General features: G+C 42.4%; 1 long non-coding RNA gene across 1 annotated transcript; it reads left to right on the top strand.

The window, feature by feature from the left end:
* Positions 1 to 13,153: 13,153 nt before the first annotated feature.
* LOC146701165 (uncharacterized) lies at positions 13,154 to 13,901 on the top strand. The gene is made up of 3 exons (XR_014922359.1): positions 13,154 to 13,326; positions 13,400 to 13,605; positions 13,685 to 13,901. It is a non-coding gene; the product is annotated as an uncharacterized LOC146701165 (long non-coding RNA).
* Positions 13,902 to 16,916: the final 3,015 nt, after the last annotated feature.

The following is a 16,916-nucleotide window of genomic DNA, read 5'->3' as shown; positions in this document are numbered from 1 at the left end:
GTAATGAGTAATTTGGGCTGGTATCAGAAGATTAAGAACGACTCTTAGAGCTCTGGTACATGAATGGCAGAGGAACCAGACAAACACAGTTGTGTGGCTTAAAAGTACTTTAGTGATGTTAAGCCTTTTAAAAGAATTTTGTAACCACACAGTATTACAACTGGTTTAACAGATGTATAGGAATTTCTTTTACTTATGTATTAATCACATTATTTTATTGTATGATACCTTGGTGCCACTGGATTTAAACATGTCTGACACTCATACAGTAAGACAAATGGTGGGGGTCCAGTAAGGAAGTTGGGGGAAGCAGACAACTCCACAGGAAGAGTCTTTTGTCTCTTCGAGGACTCTGGGAGGCAGCAAGGGAGTGTGAACCTTAAGGTGTGAAACAGCTGTGTACTGCCTTTTGTTCCTGGAGAAGGTATTTAACTGAGAGCCATGCTGGGCTCAGGGAGACTCTGCTGACCGTCTGTCCCGCGGTCATGCAGGGACTTCATCAAGCTTGGTTGTCTGTTCTTTGTGTGTTTGATTAAAGAATGTTAGCTACCGCTCACCGCTCGTCTGCAGGCTTTATTTAATGGAAAACTTCCACAACACAGAACTTCAAGTATAACATTTTCCCCCAAAGTAGCAAAAAAAAAATAGAATAAAATAAAACTGTACACAAGTAAAAAAATTAGTCTTTTTTTAAGTCCAAATGGTACCGGTGGGGCCCATGACAAACGGGTGTATTGCAATAGAGTTCGTCCCATGAGGAGTGTGTGTGATTGTCTGTCCTACCGTACTACTTGTACAGTAGAGGATTGTAGTCCATCAAATGTGCAAATGAGTGTGCGTGTATATGTATATCGTCTCCTAGGATCTTGGGTTGGCTCGCCATCCAGTGAACACTGGAACACTCTCTGTTCTGGAATCGCTGACCTGGTCTTTGGATTCGTCCCATATAAAAACCTGACTGCCGTACTAAGGAGGGACAAGAGCTGCCTAGAGCTTCACCGATTGGCTGACATGCGAGGAGTGGAGTAAAACAATAGGCTCTCATCAGAGCTCATCAACCCTCGGAGAACTTAACCCTTGTTGACCAGAGCATATATAAATCTGTGTCCCTTTTTCGTTTAAATAGGTATTTTGATCTCGTTTCACTTTCATTAAACAAGGACAGTAAGAACAGGAACAATGAACAATGTTTAAATTTAAATGTTTTACTTTTTCTTCTCTTTTGTTTGAGATGATTTTAGGAACTGGGTTACACAATGAAATATAAACCAATAAGACACAAAAAAAACAGACATGCGGGGAAGGGGGCACGCTTCATGTATGGGAAGAAATTTATGGAAGACTGCAGTTGAGTAAAGTGTTAAGGCCCCAAATACATGTGGTTATGTTTTTATTCTATCTGGAAGTTTAAAGAAATAGCTGAGGGCTTAGTGTTAGGACATTAACACTTCCAGACTGCACTAGAAAATTCCTTCAGGTCACTTTCCTCAGGAAAATAATGACTGTCAGATTTAAAAAGAGACATAAATTAAAATATACAAAAGTGAGTACACTTGAAAAACTTTTTTAATATCTCTTTCAGCAGGTTTGCAAGGAAAGCCTTAAAGATGGCAAAACAAAAAGAAATCTGGTTCAGTAAAATAGATGATATGATCCAGGTGACATGCTTAAAGCAGTATGGAGAAAGGAGAGAGAGCAGTGGTGTTTTTCACCAGACTGTTTGACAGAAGTGCACTGGTTTTGATTGTCAAGAATAAGATGTTCCAAGATGAGACTAGGGCAGCTAGTCTGTTCAGAATACCCCATCCCCAAGTTGCTGTCTAATGCATAAAAATCTTGTGTGAATGAGTGTGGCAAAAATACAAAAATTTGCACATAACCAGAGGTGATGGTAGTATGCAAGCAGCCAAACAAGGTGACCTCTGCAACCCCACCTCAGGCAGGGAGCAACAGTGTGCAGGATGAGCCACCCGCTTCTCTCCCCGACTTCTCTGTGTGAGAGTTGATATTTGTTGGTCTATGTGTGCATAAAGGATTAAAATGACTGTGTGAAAACTAGCATGCTATTAAAATGAGGGGGCAACTGTGGCATGAGAACCAGACTTTTTCTCCACACCTTCCGCTCAAAACCCTCAATGTCTAAGATGTAAATAAAACTGAGGGGCATACAGCAGCACTGAGGTGAACACTCTGTGTGTGATATAGTGATATGTAAGCCATAATGTAAACCATAATGACTATAGTGCAATTAAAAAGAAGAGCACAGTGAGAAAACCCCAGACTTTGGTATGGGGGTCGGGATACCTAACACTAGGAGGCATCCCGAAGATTAGCCCTGGAAGGAGAGACACATTCACCCATTTTTCTAGTTTACATAACCACTCAGAGCACTTTATACAAAATGCTTCATTCACACAAGCACTTCTTTCTTACACTCTGATGAATGCATCAGGAGCAACTTGGGGTTCAGTATCTTGGTAAAGTCGAGCAGTCAGGGATCGAATGGCCAACCTTTTGTTTAGCAGATGACCTGCTCTACCTTCTGACCAACAGCCTTACACAAGATGAACTATGATGTATTTGCTTCTACATCTAATTCACTCAAGTCAAGACACAGTTTGGGTGAGGTTGTAAAGCAGCAATGCAAAAGGAAAAAGGAATGTGGGGAGACCCAAAGAGACGTGGAGAAGAGCAAAGTAAAGACCACCGGAATAACGTGGACCCAGCTGAAGAGAACGGCCCAGAACAGAGTCCATTAGTGTGATGTTGTTGCAGGAGTCCTGTAGACTCCTGGGATGTTGATGTAATGAGCTGCTGCTTATTCAAGTTGAAAGAAGTCCAACTCAGGTGGTTTAGGCATCTGGTCCGGATCCCGGGTGCCTTTGGAGGGTTTCTGGATACACCCAACTGGAGGAGACCCCAGGTTAGACTCAGAACTCACTGGGGATACTTACTGTATATATTGCATCTGGCTGGGGAATGCCTTAGGGAGGTTCCAGAAAATACTGGGGAAAAACTGTCTGCTTAACCTGCTACAACTGGGCCCCGACCCAGGATTACCAGAATTAAAGGAATGAGTTTCTGTATTTGTAAAAAGCAGTAAATCAATAAGTAGCCATGACAGGGACGCTAAAATATAATGGTATATATAATGGACTATAACAAAACATTTGACTATATAATTAGCATAAACATGAGTGTGACTGTTTATTTAGAGGTCAGTGTCCGGCAGCCTCGCCTCTGTCCCAGGGTGGCTGTGGCTACAATGTAGCTGCCATCACCAGTGTGTGAATGTGTGTGTGAATGGGTGGATGACTGGATGTGTAAAGCGCTTTGGGGTCCTTAGGGACTAGTAAAGCGCTATACAAATACAGGCCATTTACCATTTTAGAGTTTTGTTCTTAATTATTTAACCTAATAAGCATGTGTAAATTGAAAATACATTTTTATCAATGAACTTTAAACTTTAACCATGTGCTATTGAAAAATAAATAAATGGGTGGAAAAAGTAGAGGACATAAAGCTGTTGTTTTGGACAATGATACCTTTCCTTCAATCGGCCAACACTGGCTAACCTAACCATTAACTAACCATTTAAGCATAGATGCTTGAAGATGTGTAAACAATGGTGGCTGCCATTTCTACTTTATGTTCTTTCCACAGATTTTACTCTTTTTCTTTTATCTTGGCTCTAGTTAAAATGAACTCACTGACTGACTTTAGTTTTTTAGGGGTGCACTTGATTTACAACACTAGGCAAGTTTCAGTCGATTCAATTTCAGATGATTTCATATTTGTAAATCCCCAGTTCACAACAACATCCACCTGAAGCACCTTTCTATTTAAAGGCAAAGGGACAATAATTCATTAATTAAAATTCATTAAGTGCTAAATATCAAAGAGAGAACCAAATCAGAAAATCACCAATGAGCAAGAGAGTGAAACTCTCTTTTAACATGAAGTAAAATAAAACTCATCTGATTGTTTGGAAGGTGAGGGGCAAGAGAGAAGAGCTTTGCAGCAAACATAAATGCCAAAGAGCTAATTATTTTATCTCAATTATCTTGCTTTTGTAATCACTGAAATTAAAATCTGAATAATCGCCCACCAACCATAAACACACTTTTCTGTCATTTATATAGAAAGCTATTTTTCAACGTTAGGTTTGAACACAAAGAAGTACTGATTAATTTTTTTTTAGTTTGGAAAGATTAAAATTTGAGTTAAAAAGACGGCTTTTTTGTAATTGAATATTTGGAGAGTCCCAAACAGCTTAGCAGCTTACTTTTCCTGTGGCTCAGGCTGCCTTCAAATATTACTCGCAAAGGTTTTTACTAAAGTATTTAAAATGCTTTGCAGAATGGCCTGATGTGTATCACAAAATTGAATTGGCAACTGGCTCTTTGATGGAATATGTTTTGAAAGCAGCAAACCTGCAGTGCAATGTGGGCATTTCCTTAGGCAGCAGAAAAAAACGCGAAGCTTTGAAAGGCGCTACTTTGTCTCTCTGTGTTTGCAGCTTGAAATGTTCCCTTTTCTGCTGAGAGTACCAGCTTTTTCATTTGCTTTTGCAGTCGGCACTGACATATTTCTCACAATGTGCTCACTTTGCATTCTTCTTTTTTTCTGTGCGCCATGCCATTAAGCCTGCGCTAGATAGTGCCGTAAAATGCTTCCATGCTTTAATCCCAGGGAAAAATAGAGCAAAAATATAAAAGGCATTTACAGTAGCAATCTGCAACTCGCTGCGCCTCATGGTGCCATTATAGAATTCAGAGTCTATTCACTTCCCCAGCTTCATCGGCAGCTGTATGGTATCTGGGCAGAGGTCAAAATGAATGAAGAGGAAGGTATATACATTGTGCTAGTTTAAAAATGACCAATGTTTAGATTTAAATACGCTGAGCCTTGCAACCTGAGATATTAGCTACAAAAAGGATGAGAGGATTTCAGCATCTCTGCAAATGCATTTGAACCGGTTCTCCAGCACTTGTCTAAACCAATTTAAATTGTGTGTGGATAAGAGCAAGCGATGGGGGTGGGGGGCATTTACATGCAGGAGATGACAACTTGTTCACCCCCGCATGTAAAGACTATGTGACTTCTCTCACTCACTTTCACACCACAGCCTTCTCCTTTTCTTCTTCACACTCTCTTTTTTGTTCACTTTCCCCCCTCAGTCTCTCTCTCTCTATCTCTCCCCACTCTTCTTTTCCTCTGGTTGTTACATTAGCATAATGCAGCCTTTGCCTGCCAGTGAAGGGGAGCGTATCCGGCCCACACTTCCCTCACTTGCCAGCTGTGGCTGTATATGCTGTTGAGGCTCACATGGAAGGCAGCAACCCTTGCTCCTCGCATATGGAATGCTGTTGACAGGATTATAATTCATTAAAAAAAGGGGACAGACCGCGAACTCCAACAAGTTACTTTGCATACTTTGCAGTTGGAAACAAATCCCACACAGTCCAGCAATGCTTGGTTGAAGTGCCCATAACACAAAAATTGCCTTATTTGCATCAACTTCAGGAGTGTGTTAGGGAACATGCTGTGATACCAAGACAGACTGTGAGGCTTGCAAATGGGTAAACACTGACGTTACTTTCAGCTTGAAATTAGAAGAGATTTTCTCGGTCAAGTGCAGGTCAGAGATATCAGGTTTTAAAGATTTCTTTTTAAACTTCTACTTTGAATATTATTACTCAAAAATGTTTCTTATGAATCACTTTCACTGAGCACTTAGACAAATATGGATGCCTTGAAAATGTAAAAAAAAATGCTGAAGCTAAGAATAAAACTAAGAACAGCTTCACAGGGATTTCGATTCCTTGCGTGTTTTTGTTTTTCTGTTGTTAATTTTTTTCCACATCTTGTGATTGTCTGTCCCTCACTTGCGTGTTTAATTCCTCCCTGCATACTGTAATATGGCTGCATTTGCAACACATTTCCATGGCAGTCCAAAAAAATACTCACGAAATTGTGTTCCTGAAAATGACCCCTTTTACTTCCAATTTTTTGTTCACATGAATGGCAGTTTTCTTTAGACCTATCTAATGATTCATGTCCGTGGACACGAAATGAACTTTTTCCATAAAAGGTTTGGAGGAATTTATAGTGGAGTAAGACATTTTGCCCCCTCATTTAACAGTTTGTGTCCCTTGCAAAACAGATCTTTTCCACAATTTTTCCTTTAGGTTTTTAGTGCTGTGACGTTAGGTTAGGTTTAGATTAGGTTTAAGGTCAAAAACTACTCAGTTAAGATTAGGAACCAACAGTACTTGGTTACATTTAGACAATGAAATGAGAGTTTCAAGATCAGAGTTGTGCCTGAATGTCTCTGGAAAACAAGCAAACAAACGGACACTTTAATGTTTTTCATGTATTTCCTGTCCTTATGTTATTACCTGTCTTGTGACTTTCTGCCCTTCTTCATATATGTCTTCAGTTTCTGCTTTTGCCATTTGGTCTGTGTTTGTCTGTCTTGGCTCTGCCTATGTTTCTAGCCATGGTCAGTATCTTAATTATATGTGTTTTACAGTATGTTTTTAAATTGTTGTTTTATTTGGACTTTTTTTATGCTTTAATGGGTTTGCTTTTGACTAACGTTCACTATTAGGTTCATTACCTAATAGGAGTCATGCACGAATTATTGATGAGGTTTAATGTGATGTGATACTGCACCTCTGATATTGCCTACTGGTAATTTAGTGCATGGGAACAGAAAAGAGCTAATTTTGTTGACCAATCATTATCGTCATAGTTTTCATCAACAACTGTTTTTTCTGATGGACACAAAATGATAACCAAATAAAAACTAATGCAAGAGGAGAAAACTATGAAAAAATGTATTGAGACTTTTGTTAACAAATTAAAATGAAATGAAAATGTTCTGGAGATACGAGATTCAATCAGAACTAATTACGTTATGTAAAAGGGTGAAACGAGTATGGAAATGATCCAATCAGAAGTAATCTCCTTGTGCAGAAAGGTTAGATGTGCACATTTGATCTGCTGCTGACAAACAGGGTGGAAGCTCCCACATGTTTGTCTTTGAAAACGTGATAAAATCTCAACACATTTGGGAGGAGGACAAGAATAAAGATATGGACACACTTAGCATTTTATTTGAAGGACAATAAAAACACAACAAACTCTTACACTTTATATTATAGAGATGACTTTTACTGGCAGTAAAATTAACAGTGCAAGAGTTTTGTGTAATTCTATTTATATTTAGTCTTCAGATCTAATAATAAAGGATCCACAATGTATAATAATATCATAAATGAAGTACATTCTGTTTGAACTCTTGATTGAAATTATACGATGCTTACACTGGGTGAAATACTCCAGCCTGAGTTCACTTGTTATTTTATGGTTACACCGTTACTTCAAAAAGAAATATTAATATGTGGATGATGCACACATAAAATTCATCCTGACATATTTGGTATGTGTAGATATTGTAGGAACTCAGCTGGGATTTTAAATTTCAGGGTTTTTTGTTGTATTTTTGTGTTTTAAAAAGTTCAACACTTTGAATTAGTCATCACGACTCTGTAATTATATTGATATTGATTGATTATATTTTGCGTGTTCAAAGATATACAGTGCTGTGAAAAAGTATTTTTGTCACACTTACATGTTTCAGACATGACAGTCCTTTAAATCAAGAAATCACATAAATATAAAATATGAAGTAAAAGATCCCAAAAGGTTAATTGGATAATCCAAATTGCCACTAGATGTGAATGTGCGAGTGAATGTGAGTGCGAATGGTTGTCTGTCTCTGTGTGTTGGCCCTGCGACAGACTGGCGACCTGTCCAGGGTGTACCCCGCCTCTCACCCTATGACAGCCTGGATAGGCTCCAGCACCCCCGCTAATATATATTGTAATATATCTATATCACTAAAGCACTTCTGGATGGATGCAAACTGCATTTCGTTGCCCTGTACCTGTGCATGTGCAATGACAATAAAGTTGAATTCTATTCTATTCTATTCTATTCTATTCTATTCTATTCTAAAAGCAACTCATCACCCACTATCTAAAAAACCAACTGAAAAACAAAGTACCGTAATTGTCGGGCTATAAGCCGCTACTTTTTGCACAAGCTTTGAACCCTGCGGCTTTTAGTCAGGTGCGGCTTTTCTATGGATTGTCCATGATTTTTGTCATATCGTAAGACGATTTGTTTTGTTTGTTCCGCTGTTGTACGGCACTACGTTGCCTGGCGGAAGGGCATGTGATCAGACACACAGTATCGGGGTTCAAGAGTGGTATGTTGGTCACGTGTCCATCCGCCAGGCAACATAGTGCTGTACAAGTAGCGCGAAAAACAAACTTCAAATTAACGCTACGCGTTCAGCCCGAGGCGTGGATGACGAGCGGCGATAAACTTGCGAAAAGCAAGTTATGCTCAACTCCACCGGTGGAATCTGACAGCGTGGAAAAGTGTGAAAACATCCATGATCACCAACGGATTTCGAAGGGCTGGACTGCTGCATGATGGAGAGGACACCGCCACGGCCCTTCTGAGGGTGTTCGACTCTGACACTGACAACGAGGATTTCTTTGGTTTTGAAAGTGACAACAAAGGAAAGGAGCTAAGAGTGGATGACGTAGCCACCCTGAGCCTGTTCGTATCCGACACTGGAGGAGAGGACTTTGGTGGTTTTAGTGCGCAGGAAGAAGAGAAAGATGGTGGTGAATGACTGACTTTTCTTCTTGTTAAAGCCGTGTCACTGCACCTGAGCCTAAAAGGTAGTCCAATCTATTTTTCTGGTGTGCTGCAGGTTATTATTATGTACTACATTTGTTACTCGTTTATGAAGCACAGTACATGTTTCCTACTTGTAATTACCACTACTTGTACATATACCTAAAAAGTTATGCAAATATGTACCCATAACTTGTTTTTCAAAATATTAATAAAAGGGGTGTGTCTCCAAACAGCCATCTCTTTCCTGACAATTCCCTTTGTGCATATTCTCTTACATATGATAAGTCAACATTGAAACACCTGCGGCTTTTGGTCAGGTGCGGCTAATGTATGTACAAAACAGGATTTTCCCCTGATTTTAGCTTGTGCAGCTAATATTCAGGTGCGCTTTGTAGTCCGGGAAATACGGTAATCAATATATATCTGTCTTGAAAGCCATTTCTAATGACATTCTAGAGACATTATCCAAAAGTGGAGAAAACGTCCAATAGTGACTTCGCTGGCTGACCTACCTAAATTACTCCAAGAGCACATCCACGACTCATCGAGGAAATCACAGAAGAATCCAGAAGAACATCTGAAGAACTGCAGGCCTCCCTTGTCTCAGCTCAGTTAATGATTCAACACTAAGAAAGAGACTTGGTAAAAATGTTGTCCATGGAAAAGTACCAATTTAAAAACAGCTGCTGACCAAAAAGAACAAAGTTTTGTCTAACACCTGCCAAAAACATCCCGATGATACTGACGCTTTTAAGGAAACATTCTGTAGACTAATGAAACATAAAGCTAATACTGTTGTGATATTTTGATACTACGGTTAGCATTTACAGGATATTGTTTTGTAGTAATATTATACAGGAGAACTGTTACTCAATAAGGCCCATTTACTAGTTGTTTTTCTCTTTCTCTCTGACCCATGTATTGATGTGTAAGACTCACAGGCTGGTACCCCAAGGTCGAAAATACCACAGAGACGAGACCACTTCTTTACTCCCATCCTCCCTTCCTTATGATTTAGAAAAGAGCTTGTTAAAGGCCAGGTGGTTCGTTTCAGAATTCACTAATGAAAGAACTCTGTATTCTATGTCTAGGAGTGTATTTTGCTGGGATGATTATAAATTGTAGCTGAACTGATAAACTACACAAAGGATACTTCTTTGCTCACAAGGAAGGAAGACGTTTCCTTATTTGGTCTGTACCGGTTTGAACTGAGAATCTGCTGACACACGAACCTTTTTCCTCTATATAAGCTGTTGTATGATAAATAAACCTTTGAGTCGATTTGGGAAGGCAACCTGAAGCAGTCTGTGTTTCCTTGTTCTCCCAAGCTACTCCCGACGTCGTAACTAACCCAGCTGAGCGGCATACCTGAGTGTTACTTTGAATAATTAGGAGGAAAGGACAAAACTCTGCTTATCGGTGCTCACGCCTTGGAGGGAAACCGGGACGGAGATTTTCCCTTCAAATACAGTTTTTCATAAAAAGAACATCTTACCAAGAGTTGGAATTTAGCAGTTCAGATTCCATCTTTTATTGATTCAGTTCCGTATCAACTCTCATTGGGTTCTCATTTGCTCCACACTAAGCAGCATATCAAATACATTCTGCATGCTATGTGGTCAAATGTTTGCATGTTGGAGGTACTTCAACTATTTTTTTGTGATCAATTTTGGGGTCATTACTTAAAAAAGTAATTATTACACATATAACACAGGACACTTTTCCTTTAAGTAACACTGTACATTACATTACTTTCTCATTTCTCATTCACTGCCTTTGTTACCCGCTGAAGTTCAGGGTCTGTCTGCTGGACTGGGGTCAGCATTCACTCATCTCTAACAACACTCTGGGCTGTGAGCTAGCTAAGCGTTAACATGCTGTCTATGCAGGTTCTTGCAAAGAGCCAAAGTTGTGTTAGCAGCATAATGCAGTTGTTTCTGTCCTGGATGCAGTTTGCACTTTACCATCGCGGTATCGTCCATTTATGCAAAAAACAAAAAAGAAAAAAAAGAAAAAAGTCCATATTCATGCTGTAGACCACTATTTTCCTACTCCTCCACGCATTAGCTGAATTGAAATCAGCTGATTGTAGCATAGTGCAAGTGGAACTGGTAAGTGGAAATATTACAGCACCCGAGATGTGTAGTCCTGTGTAGTCCTGATAAACCCGCATGACAACCTCCTGTAAATGTGAGCTTTATAGCCCGAGAAAGCACATAATCTCCAGAAGTTTATACTTGCAAACAACAGAGTGAGTTCACCTCTGCATTTTTAATGATAGCCTAGATTACTGCAGGCAAAAAATATTACTTGCACATTCTCTAATGTGAAATTTTCATCTCTTCCGTGCATTGTGCCCTTTATCATCAGATAAAAGCAAATCATTAGCTTGTGCAACATGTTTTGTGATCACAGGGGCTTGTAATGAATTTGAGAAAGGAAGAAGAACTCAAAAGTAATGTCAAGCTTTTGCCTTTAAGGCACACCAACTGGGAACCAGTGAGCTTAGCTAATTGAAGTTGGGTTTTGTTCTGCATGGTGCCCACTGAAAAAGAAACGTCTTGACTTGAAAATTGTTACTCAAGTTGATTGGGGATGAGAGCAGCAGTGAGCCAAATATATTCATAAACACTGTTGTTCGTGTTGCCCTGATGAAGGCAGAAAAGCAGTTCTTAGGGGAGTTCATTTAGGGCTGCGCTTGATAAGAGAACTGTAGCTGTATCTCCAGTGACATCTGAAAGATTTTTAACAGATCAAATACAAAGCCAAACAAAAAAAAGAATTAATTGCCATTCCCTCCCTTACAAAATCATTCCCAAACCTTTCACAAAAGCAACACTGCTTGACAATGGCCATGATGGAACCCAACACCATTTGCTTTATCTCCAATGCTTGGAAAACATTTGCTGTTTACCATGTGTTTACTGTGATGAATTGTGCTTCCTCAATAATCCCCAGTCTAGAATCACCAATTAGCCAAGCTTAGTTTGGCAGTGAACTGTGCTTGTGTACAGTGCCAGAGAAGTGAAACTTTGACAGAAAAAAGACGACATGTTATTTACTCTGCTGACAGAACCACAATGCTCAATGCTCACAAAACACAGAGCAGAAGCCTTCTCATGGCTGACAGCTGGCCTCCAAAAACCTCTTTCTCTTTGCCTTCCAAAACTTTCCAGGAGCAAGCAGATCCACCATTTGCGATGACAGCACAAGGACAGGGTTTAGTGCAATTCAGGACCCCCACCCCCCCAACAAAAGAAAAAAGCTGTAGTTAGCTGCATCATTCACACCACAAGACATTATTGGTTATGTTTGGCTAGGTGGGTATGCAAAAACAAAAATTCCTTAAGGGAAGGATCACAAATTTTTGGACAAAAAAAACTTTGTAAAGGCTAATGAGGCCTTCTTGGTGGTAATATTAGGTAATATTGTTTTTGTTGTGGTTGTTTCTATTTTTCCTTCTTTACTTGGCTCCATCATAGCACTGGAAGTTGGAGGAAGAAGAAGGTCTGCTATTTGGAGTTAACTCTACCTTCTAAACACTAATTCCTTTACATGCATCATTAGATTTCCTGTCAGTGCCATAAACAATGAAGGATGACTCACAGAACTACTACGAAATGTTGGCCCTTTAGTAATATGCAACAAGACCTATTTATTTTTACTTTCTTTCAGTTCATGAAACAAAACATTTTAGAGGTCAGAATCAAAACTTTTGCAAACTTCACCATGTTCATAAAATAGATTGTACTGTCACATTGTGAAGAAACCTCCCTCGGTGGAGAGATTGGACCTTTGAACCCAGAGCTTCATAAAATGGTTCTGTGAAATACTAAAAAGCCCAGGTCAGACTTCTCATTGTCTCTGTTTGAAGCTCGGACTGAGACCTATCTCCTGCAAAGTATGACAAATTGCTTCTGCTTCGGCAAGATGAGCAAACAGAGTGCAGTGGTTCTGTGATTAAATATGGGTGTCTGGTATGCTCTGTCTGAGCAAATATAGACATGTCCCTATCCTTGCCCTTTATTAATATAAAAAACATCAAGCTGCAACCTGATGTTGAAAAGCATTGGTTAAAAAAAGGCCTTAGAAGACTGTTCAGTGTATACATCTCATTATTTAGAAGTTAATTTATTGAAAGCTTTGCCAGTTCTTGTAAAATGTCATTGTGCTTTGGCATGGAAGGAGATATAAAACATAGTTAAAGTCAAATGAAGGCTAACTCATTCAGTGTACTGCAGCTTTCGCATATGTTTTACCAGGCTTAATTATGTATATTTGATTGGAGCAATGCACATTCATCAATGTTCTTCTTGCATGGATTGAATAAACACCAGTGGGAATTATTATGATTGGATTCAAAGATTGGTATGATGATTGGGTATATTTATATCAAGATAAAAAAAAATCAGAAGAAGGATATACTGTCATGGTCTACGGTGGGTGGCTGGAGTTTCCATTAGGCTCCTGAACTGACCTGGGATCCGCCCCTGGGCAGGGCCAACTCCAGCTCCTGCACACCTGGAGCCTATTGCAGGCTATCAAGCCAGAGGGATTTAAACCACACATCGATGTTCACTCACTGCCAGTTCGTCATCAACCCATGTTGGTAACAGGTCTTGTGTTTCAAATTCTCGCTGTGATTTATCTTACTAACAAAGACTCTTTTGTGCTACAGTTGCTGTACCCACCCTGGCTCACTCCACCTCCGGACTCGGGATACCTAGTGATCATTTTGGAAATCCCTCTGTGCCTCACCTGCCTGCCCTCCTGCCATCACACTCCATCTGGAGCCCCGGATCTCAGGTCAGCCTTTCCACGCCACTCAGCCTCCCCTGGATCTTCATCATCCCCCTCTCAAACACTCCAGGTCCCTAACTGCAAGTAAGAATTGCTGCTCTTATACTGGCCACTTCTGAGCTGCCTTCACTACCTGCCTAACTCCTATATCCTCTCCCCTCAGTGTGACTGTTCCCCACTCAGCTCCGTTCCACTTCTCAGGCCTCGTTCCCTCGCCCTAGCCACGTTCCCCTGGGCACGCCACACCAAGGCTCCACGTCTCGTCATTTTCTGTCTTTGCCACGTTTCCCTTTTTTTTCCCCCTTGCACTTAACCGTAATAAACTGTTAAATCATCTACTGTCTCCGCTCTGGGTTTCTGCACCTGAGTCCTATTCAGTACCGGCCATCCGTCGCCGTGACAGTACGAACTGGCCAACAAATGGACTCAGCAGACCCAGTACGTGCAGCAGTCTCCAAGCAGGGAGCCATTTTAGGGGCTCATGAGCAAGCGTTGCAGGTTCTCGACACCCGGTGTCAAGCCATAGGCGAGACCCAGGCTAGGATCTTAGCTTCCCTGCAGGAGATTCAGTCGGCTCTTTCCCCTCCTCCAGGCCCATCCTCCGCGTCCCCTGCGCCCGTGGCAGAACCTCCCCAGTCTTCCCCAGCTCCGACCCCTTCGGGCTCCGTGTTTCGCGATGCTGCATTCCCAGAACCCGAGCCGTACTCTGGGGAGCGGGGCCGCTGTACGGCCTTTCTACTGAAATGTTCTCTCGCGTTCACGCATTCACCCCGTTCATTTACTAGCGAATCAGCTCGGGTAGCATATCTGGTGGCTAAGCTACAGGGCAAGGCGCTGTTATGGGCCGAGGCGTACCTGTCGGCTCACCCGCTCCCAACCTGCTCGTTTGATGATTTTCTGTGCGAGTTTAAAAAGACCTTTACTCACCCAGTATCGGAGGGTAGTTCTGATGAAAGGTTGCTCGGGTTGCAACAGGGGAGCCGGAGTGTCGCTGAGTTCATTATCGACTTCCGTACTGCAGCCGCCGAGGCCAATTGGCCCGATCATGCCCTTCGGGGAGTGTTCCGTCGCGCCTTAAACGACGAGCTCAAAGACCAGCTCGCTTCCCGCGATGAGCCCGAATCCTTTGAAGACTTGGTCTCCCTTTCCCTTCGGATAGATAATCGCCTGAGGGAAAGGGAGGCAGAAAAGAACCAGAAACATCGTAAACCTGCGCCTCGTACGTTTTCACTTCCTCCACCGTCACGTCCGGTGTCAACATCCGCTCCCGTTTCCGTGGAAACGGACGCCGCTCCGGAGCCTATGCTAATCGGCCGCTCTCGTCTCACACCAGAGGAGTGAGAACGACGGCTTCGGTCGGGCGCGTGTTTTTACTGTGGCTCAGTGGAGCATAGGTTAGCGCAGTGTTCGGTTCGGCCAAAAGGCTCCGCCCGCCGGTAATTTCGGGGATACAGGTGGGCGGATCCTCTTTCAGTTCCAAACCCCGGTTAATTCTACCAGTCACCCTGTGTCTAAATAAGGTTTCTCACCCCCTCCATGCTCTCGTTGATTCCGGAGCAGAGCAAAATTTAATAGATTTAGCTCTCGCTAGACGCCTTCATTTGCCACTCAAGACTCTCGATCCTCCCATCCCTGTTACCGCATTAAACGATCAAATATTCTCTCAGATAACCCATCAGGCTGGCCCCGTAACCCTCGTCACCTCTGGAAACCACCATGAAGCCATTACCTTATTCACCTTCTCTTCTCCTGATTCACCACTCATCCTAGGCTACCCCTGGCTACAGAAACACAACCCTCATATAGACTGGTCTGGAAATAAAATCGCTAGTTGGAGCCCTTTTTGTCTAGCCCACTGCCTCAAGTCTGCCCTACCGCCGGGTGCCCCTGACACTAACACCTCGGGCGTTGATCCGGTTGACCTCACACTCGTCCCACCTGAGTACCATGACCTCCAGGAAGTTTTCAGTAAAGACAAAGCGTCGTCCTTACCACCCCACAGGCCTTATGACTGCGCTATCGACCTTCTACCTGGTGCTCCGCTTCCCTCTAGCCGGCTATTCAACATCTCCAGACCAGAAAGAGAGTCCATGGAAAAGTACATCCACGAGTCATTAGCTGCAAGTATCATCCGCCCATCCTCCTCTCCAGTGGCTGCCGGCTTCTTTTTTGTGGAAAAGAAGGATAAATCACTCCGTCCATGCATAGACTACAGAGGGTTAAACGACATCACCATTAAAAACAAATATCCTTTACCCCTTATCAGCTCAGCCTTCGAACCCCTCCATGAAGTCACCGTATTCACCAAACTGGATCTCCGCAATGCCTACCACCTTGTCCGCATCAGGGAGGGGGACGAATGGAAAACGGCTTTTAATACGCCCCTAGGTCATTTTGAGTATTTGGTCATGCCGTTTGGGTTAACCAATGCCCCCGCTGTCTTTCAGAACCTGGTCAACGACGTGCTCCGTGATTCCCTGAACCAGTTTGTCTTTGTTTATCTTGATGACATACTCATTTTCTCCAAGACCCCCCAGGAACACCATGTCCACGTCCGAGCAGTCCTCCAACGCCTCCTGGAAAACCGACTTTACGTCAAAGCCGAGAAATGTGAGTTTCATGCACAATCTGTCACTTTTCTTGGCTATATACTCGCAGGAGGGCAGGTGAAGACTGATCCAGCCAAGATCCGCACGATCCTGGAGTGGCCTACGCCCACGTCACGCAAGCACTTACAACGTTTCCTCGGCTTTGCCAATTTCTACCGGAGGTTTATTCGCAACTACAGCCAGGTAGCCACTCCTCTCACTACACTCACATCCACCAAAAGACAGTTCATCTGGACACCTGAAGCTGAGGTAGCATTCAGTAGGCTCAAGCGCCTATTTACTTCAGCTCCAGTATTGTGTCACCCAGATCACTCCAAGCCATTTGTTCTAGAGGTAGACGCGTCCGACGTCTGCGTCGGAGCGGTCCTTTCACAGCATTCAGGTTCCAAGGCCAAGTTACACCCATGTGCCTTTTTTTCACGTCGACTCTCGTCAGCTGAACGCAACTATGATGTAGGAGACAGAGAGTTGCTGGCTATTAAGTTAGCCCTGGAAGAGTGGCGTCACCTATTGGAAGGAGCTGAACACCCATTCACCATCTTCACAGATCATAAAAACCTTACTTACCTCAAAACAGCTAAGCGTCTAAACGCCCGCCAGGCCCGTTGGTCTCTGTTCTTTGATCGCTTCAAGTTTGCCATCTCTTTCCGTCCAGGTTCCAAGAACGCTGATGCCCTGTCTCGTCTTTACGACCCAGACGCTGAACCCACCGAACCAGCTCTTGTGCTTCCTGCCTCCTGCCGCGTAGCGTTTTTATCCTGGGACATAGAGGAATCCATCCAGCGT

The sequence above is a fragment of the Copadichromis virginalis genome, linkage group LG9 (genome assembly GCF_057382275.1).
Source record: "Copadichromis virginalis isolate Kocher_CV1m ecotype Utaka linkage group LG9, C_Virginalis_male_GT1.1, whole genome shotgun sequence".
Classification (NCBI taxonomy): Eukaryota; Metazoa; Chordata; class Actinopteri; order Cichliformes; family Cichlidae; genus Copadichromis; species Copadichromis virginalis.
This window is presented reverse-complemented; position numbering and strand designations above follow the sequence as displayed.